Source organism: Aegilops tauschii, chromosome 3, assembly GCF_002575655.3.
Source record: "Aegilops tauschii subsp. strangulata cultivar AL8/78 chromosome 3, Aet v6.0, whole genome shotgun sequence".
Taxonomy (NCBI): domain Eukaryota; kingdom Viridiplantae; phylum Streptophyta; class Magnoliopsida; order Poales; family Poaceae; genus Aegilops; species Aegilops tauschii.
In genome coordinates this window covers 47,151,277-47,158,187 of record NC_053037.3, presented here as the reverse complement: position 1 = coordinate 47,158,187, position 6,911 = coordinate 47,151,277, and positions in this window count along the sequence as shown.

Sequence of the window (6,911 nt, the reverse complement as noted above, 5' to 3'; positions counted from 1 at the left end):
CAGCGTGGTGCTACACGGCTCCCGTCCGTGCCGGCGACCCGCGAGCAGAGGTGGTTGATTTTCCCTAATGGGGAGAGGTACGTAAGTGCATTTAATATTTTTGTACCTTCTGCATTCACGTTTCTTCAAATAACTAATGCGTTGGCCTTGTCATGCTGCAAGGGTTGGGACCACCATCATAGTGTCCGCCGGCCCAACTCCGTCCTTGGAGTTCTTTGCCGGCAAAACTTCCCGGGGTTTGTCACGTTGCCTGGTGAGGGTCGGCTTCCAGAGCTTGGATTGAGCTGGGAGCACTACGTGGCTGCCCCGGCCCCGCCGGATGTCATTATCGACGGTGTCGTGTGCGACACGAGGGCAGACATGGTGATCAGGACGTTCTGGGTAATTTCTCCTTTACACATTTAAAAATCTTCAACTAGCTAGTTATTAATTGTACTAATCAATATTGTCTCATTTGATTGCAGACATTCTACAGGTGCGAGGAGGGATACGAGGAGGACGCGGCACATGTTATCCAGAACGTCTGCAAGCGCCTACTCCAGAACTTACGGCACGAGGCTCAGGTGCAGGCTGTTCGAGACTACTACGCCTTGCGTGGTATCAAGAAGACCAAGCCGGCGTGCCGCGATAAGTTCCTGAGTAAGGAGCAGTACATGAAGGTAATTCTTAAGGCCTTCTACTTAAGTTCCTTCATTTAGTAATTCTTAGCCGTAGCGCTCAAGTTTCTATTTGCTAACTTAGGCGCCTCCGAGATGGTGTGCGGATCGGATGGATTGTTGGGAGGTGTTGGTCGATGAGTGGTGCTCAAAAGAATGGCTAGCCCTCCACAACGAGGCCAAGGACAAACGTGCCCAAATGGAAGGTGTGCCACACCATCAAGGCAGCTCCAACTTATATCAGTTCGGGTGCAACTGGGTATGTGGTTTGCTTCATGATTCATGCAATTCATTCATCATGCTAGCTTGAGCCCTTTAATTACTAATTTTCATTGTTTCTCTCTTTCAGGCACGCTACAATAAGGCGGATAAGGTGCCAGAGGTGTACGACCTGTATGCCATGGCCCACACTGCCTCTTTCAAGAAAGTCAAGGCTTTCTCTCAGTCTGACCTCGATGATGCAAACAACTTCACCAACATCTCCTCCCACAACAAGCTCGTGAGATATAGAGATGAGGGGAAGGCGAGGAAAGGGGAGGACTTTAACCCGAGCCAGGGTCCCATTGATCCAGAGCTGGTGATGATATCTGGTGGCGGGAGGTCCCATGGCTCCATAGCCATTGGAGATGGACTTATCCGTTGTCCTAGCACTCTCCCGGAGATCAAGGCGCGCCAGTCGAGCTCCGCTCCTGAGATAAGGCCTCGTGAACGGCCAGTGCAACTCGCCATCAAGGTTAGTGATACGTACTCAGTTATCTTTCTCCATTACATTGTGTGCGCTTCCATCAATGATTACAAATGGTCATGTGAGTGGTGTTGCAGGCTGCTATACAGACTGAGAGAGATAGAACGGAGAAACTTCTGGCGGAGGCGGCGGAGAGGCAGCGGGAGATGGAGGAGAGGACGAGAAAGATGATGGAGGAGGAGAGGGCACGGAATGACATGCAGGCAAGGGCCATGTACGAGCTCCTTGTGGTAAGTTTCTTCTGCAGATTACTTGCTAGTCTTAACATTTGAGTCTCATTACTAACTAGTATGACTCTGTTGTGAAAACCAAATGTGCAGTCTGTGTGCGAGAAGTCCGGTCAGCCCGCTCCGCCGATGCCGGTGATTGCTCCTGGGAGCACGGTGAGTTTAATTTGAATGGACATTACTTGCTAGTCTTAACATTTGAGTGTCATGATGCTAACGAGACATTGGAAATGATCTTTGGTGCAGCTTAACTCCAGAAACGCATCGCAGGATCCTTCTCTAGGTAGCGGCACTAGCCACCCCGCTCCTACACCTCCCTGATCACGGTAAGTTTCTCTAGTGTTTTGCTTAACAAATGCATAAAGACCTAGACTTAGCTTTATTTCCTCCAATATGCTTACCATAATGACCTAGAGTTAGCTTCTTTTCCTCCAAAATGACCCATTTTACCTAGGTTAGCTTATAAATGATGCAGTTCATCCAAGTTAGCTCAAAAAATGACCCATTTTACCTAGATTAGCTCCTAAATGATCCATTTTACCTACGTTAGCTTTAAAATGGCCCATTTCACCTAGGTTAACTCCAAAATGACCCATCTTACCTAGGTTATCTCATAAACGATCCATTTCAACTAATTTAGCTCATAAATGATCCATTTGACCTAAGTGAGCTAAAAAACGATCCATTTCACCTAAATTAGCTCTTAAATGATCCATTTCACCTAAGTTAGCTCAAAAAGATCCATTTCAACTAAATTAGCTCATAAATGATCCATTTCAACAAAGTTAGCTCAAAAAGATCCATTTCAACTAAATTAGCTCACAAATGATCCATTTCAACAAAGTTAGCTCAAAAACGATCCATTTCAACTAAGTTAGCTCATAAATGATCCATTTGACCTAAGTGAGCTAAAAAACGATCCATTTCACCTTAGTTACCTCAAAAACGATCCATTTGACCTTAGTTAGCTCATAAACGACCCATTTCAACTTAGTTAGCTCATATATGATCCATTTCACGTAAGTTAGCCCATAAATGACATACTCTTCTTGTTCTAGTCTTTTTCTTGTTCTAGTCACCTATTTCTAACTTTCTTATTTTTCATTTTGCAGATTTCATTCACTTGACGAAAGCTTGCATAGATGGAGTGCTCCTTATCCCTTTCTCTGTTTCTTTTGTATCGTTGAACTATGCATGTATCTTGGTAGTTGGATGAACTATGCTATGTATGATGGAACTTGGTAGTTGGATGGAACATATGTGATGGAACTATGTATGATGGAACTCTGCATGTTGGATGGATATCTTATATGTTTGCTGTGAAAATTGTTGTCATATATATCATATATATCTTATATGTTTGCTGTGAAATATATCTATATATGTCATATATATTTGTGATGAAAATTGTTGGATTTAATAAAAAACAGAAAAAGAGCCAATATGCAGGCTCTTTGCCGTCTGCCACCGACGGCAACGGGCTCTTTGCCGTCTGCAGCGGACGGCAAAGAGGCCACGTGGCATCCATCTGTGCTTCCTGGGACGTGTAGATGACATCATATGGGCTCTTTGCCGTCTGCAGCCGACGGCAAAGAGGCCGCGTGGCATCCAGATGTGCTTCCTGGGAGCTGACCCATTTGGTCAATTTGCCTACAGTGGCAGACGACAAAGAGTAAAAGAGCTTGCCGTCAGCGGCGGACAGCAAAGGCCTGCCATGTAGTGACGTGTAGATGACATCATATGGCAGACGGCAAAGGCACTAGAAAGTTTGCCGTCCGCGGCGGACGGCAAAGGCCTGCCGTTAGCCACTTAACGGACTAAGAGCACAATTATTGCCGTCCGCCCTCTTTGCCGTCCGCCGCGGACGGCAAAGGGCCTTTGCCGTCAGCCGCCAGGAAGCAGACGGCAAAGCAGCTGTTTACCGTAGCCTACTTTGCCGTCCGCGGCTGACGGCAAAGGCCTTTGCCGTCCGCCGTGGCAGACGGCAAAATAGCTGTTTCCTATAGTGCTCCTAGGATTCAAACCCCAGACCTCCTGGATGCAGGAGCGTGGTGCGAACCACTGCGCTGCCGTGGCTGCTGTTGATAGGAAGGGGCGCGGCCCCTTAAGAGGTTGCCCAGGGCCGAGCCTCTCTGTATAGGCAGAGAAGACGGAGCCAGCGAGGTTAGGCTTGGGAGGCCACGGCGGGTGTGCGGGTTAGGCTAAGGAGCACGTGTGCTTGGGGCTTCTAGGTGCAGGGGCGTGTGCGTGTCCGGGGTGAGGCCAGCGGAGGGGCGCGCTAGGCGAGAACGGGAGCACGGAGACGCTACTGCATCTACGCGAGCAACAGAGAACTACAGGCTTCGCCGGATCATCGGGAGCACGGCAAAGACATGGATCGGATGAAAAGAGACAGATGGGAGAGGGAGGTGCGGTACCCAGCTCACCCAAAGACACGATGGGGTCGACGGAGATGAGCCGTAGACGACACGATGGAGCTCTGAACTTGGTGGGGCTGCTGTCCGTGAAGTAGGGGAGGTAGAGGACGACGGGGAGGTAGATCTAGAGGCCGTGGCGGTGCGGGCGTGGTGGAAGGGGAAGAAGAGGGACTTGGCGTTCCTCTCCACAGTTGCCGAGGGGGTCGAAGGCGCGGCGACGAGCTACCCCGAGCTCGAGCTCAAGCTCGGCCGGAGCATGGTGGGCAGGGCGACGGCGTGGCGTGGCTAGCCTTACCTGGCGGCGGCGATGGAAGGAGAGGGTCTGAATCGGTCAAGGGGAGGCCGGGTAGGGTTTTGGACATGATATATATGGGCTAGGGACGCCGGACGGCCGTCAAATCAACGCGGTTGTCGACGTGGACATGCCGGATGCGCGCCGTACAGGAGGTTGACGACGCCTCTGAACGAGTGGGCTGGATGGGCTGCGCCTGGCTGCGGTGCTTAGGTGGGCTGCTGGCTTCGGGAAGCCCAGGCAAGGCCTTTTCCCTTCCCTTTATTTGCTGGATAACTAATAAGCAGCTGCTAGGAAAAATAAAAAGGCCAGGGGGCTAGGAGAGGAGTTTTGCAGATATAAAAATATCCTCAAGCTCCTGGAATTACCCACTATTTGATAAAATTGAGTTGGGCAATTTTAGAGGTAGAAAAATAAAACAAGTTTGAATATAATTCAAGCTTGGGTCATTTTTGAACCTGACCAAAAGAACTTCAATGGAGGTGAAATGAGGCAGAGAGGTTCGGGACATGTAGCAAGATTTATAGGTAGAAGATGAACATTAATGGAGGAGTGAAAAATGGCACTTGCCAAAAGAAAGAAAGAGATGGAGAGGTGGATGAAGCATGGGCATGGTTTGAGAGGGTGACAAGGGTAATGCACAAGATGCTCATGGCAACAACATGAAAGACCAAATGCAATATGACAAGAGATAGGCATGGCAAAACAAACAAGGATGGCATAAGGCAATATAATAAACGATGAACATGATGCAAGAAGTAAAATATGACAAGGCACTCAACAAACATGCAACAACAATGATGACCATGATGCAAAATAAAATAAAACAAACATCACAAGCATGCAAGCATGGACATAACACAACAATAATGAAGGTCTTGGTATTGGGGCGTCGGTCTCGGGGCGTTACAACAAGAGGTTGAAGAAGCACTACGGCCGTTGGATGGACATCATACGGTCACTGGAGCTAGAATCGTGCATATTGACTAGGTTGACATCATACGGTCCCAGATGTCAGGTGGAGGAATCATTATTTTGCGCGTAATAAGGAGGCATTTCCTTGCGTGCAGCCGTGGACCTAGCTGTCAGCCTCTCCACATACAGTCCACTTCAGATGCATGTCGGTCATTGACCACGTTGACCAGGCCGCGCCGGGAGCACCAGGGCGGTGGACGACGGCGAGGCCTAGGAAGGGAATGACACGGAGGCAGGGAAGACTCGGCAGTTGTTTCCCACGCGGAGGGGAGTACGACTAGACGAGGGTTTACTGGTTCGTCTGCCGTCGCCGGAAAATAACAACAGGTGTGGGTGAGTAGAGGGATGGCTAGGCCAGCGATGGGAGTACGGTGGGGCGGTGAAGCCTGCGCGACAGCACAGCCGGCCGCGGGGAGGAGGGAGCAGGCAGTCCCGCCGGCGCTTGTTTGAGCGGCTGGAGCAGGAAGAGCAGAGATTGAAGAAGCACGGCGGTCGTTGGATGGACATCCAACAGTCACTGCTTGTGCGTCAACCTTTTTTTAGGAAAGCCTCAAATTTGTGGAAAACAGCATACAACCCATCTGCCATTATTTCTAATAATTTACAGCCCATTTGCTAATTCTGAAGGTTTTTTTGGAGCCCATTTTCTTTTTGTTAGCATTACAACCCATATTGTGGCCACGGTTAAAAAATTATACGAAATGTTGCATATTTCGGTGCGGTCCGAACTGTTTTTAATCCCGAAATTTCGAGTCACATTCAAACTGATTTTAAAAATAAATGTATATCAATATAAAATCCAACAAATTGTCCACGCATAAAAATTAATGCAATTTAAAATCTTGAAATGAAAAAAAGAAATTTGAAAGTAATTGCCGGTTTGATGTGTTTTGAAAATGTACATCCCATTTCTCATTACCGATAGGCCATTTTCTCGTCCAGCCAAATGAAGCTCTCCTCGTCTTGAAAGATTTGCAGCCCAATAGGCCTGACAAAGCGACTTACTTGGCAAATCACAAAAAAACTGGGCTAGCCATTTTCAGAAAGAAAAAAAACTACTGGGCTGGTCTGTGGTAAACATAAAAGAGAAGGCTGTCTAGACATGCCAGAGTGCCCGGCACAGCCCAGTTGACACCCTGCTTCCGTCTCAAAAACAAATTAGATAAATGCGACAACAAATATGGCGATTCAAAAAAATGCCACCGCAATTTCCAAACTTTGGAAAATGCCATTGCAATTTTTGCAAACTTTGGAAAACGCCACTGCAATTTGCAAACTTTGAAAAACGCCACTCCAGACTTCGAAAAATGCCATTGGGGATGGCATGAAATGGCATTTTTCAAAGTTTGGAAATTGCAACGACATTTCTTAGAAACACCAGATTTGGAGTGGCATTTATCAAATTAACCCAAAACAAAAATAACTGGGCGAGCTGCTGGGTCCCTGATGTCAGCCGCTCGTTGTGCAACTCTCTCGTTTATTGACTACGTTGACAATGGCATGGGACCCAGATGTCAGAAATCCATTACGAGGAGCCATTTTCTTATTGGATTGAAATAAGGAGGCACTTTGCTTGCGTACTGCCATGACCTTGGCGGG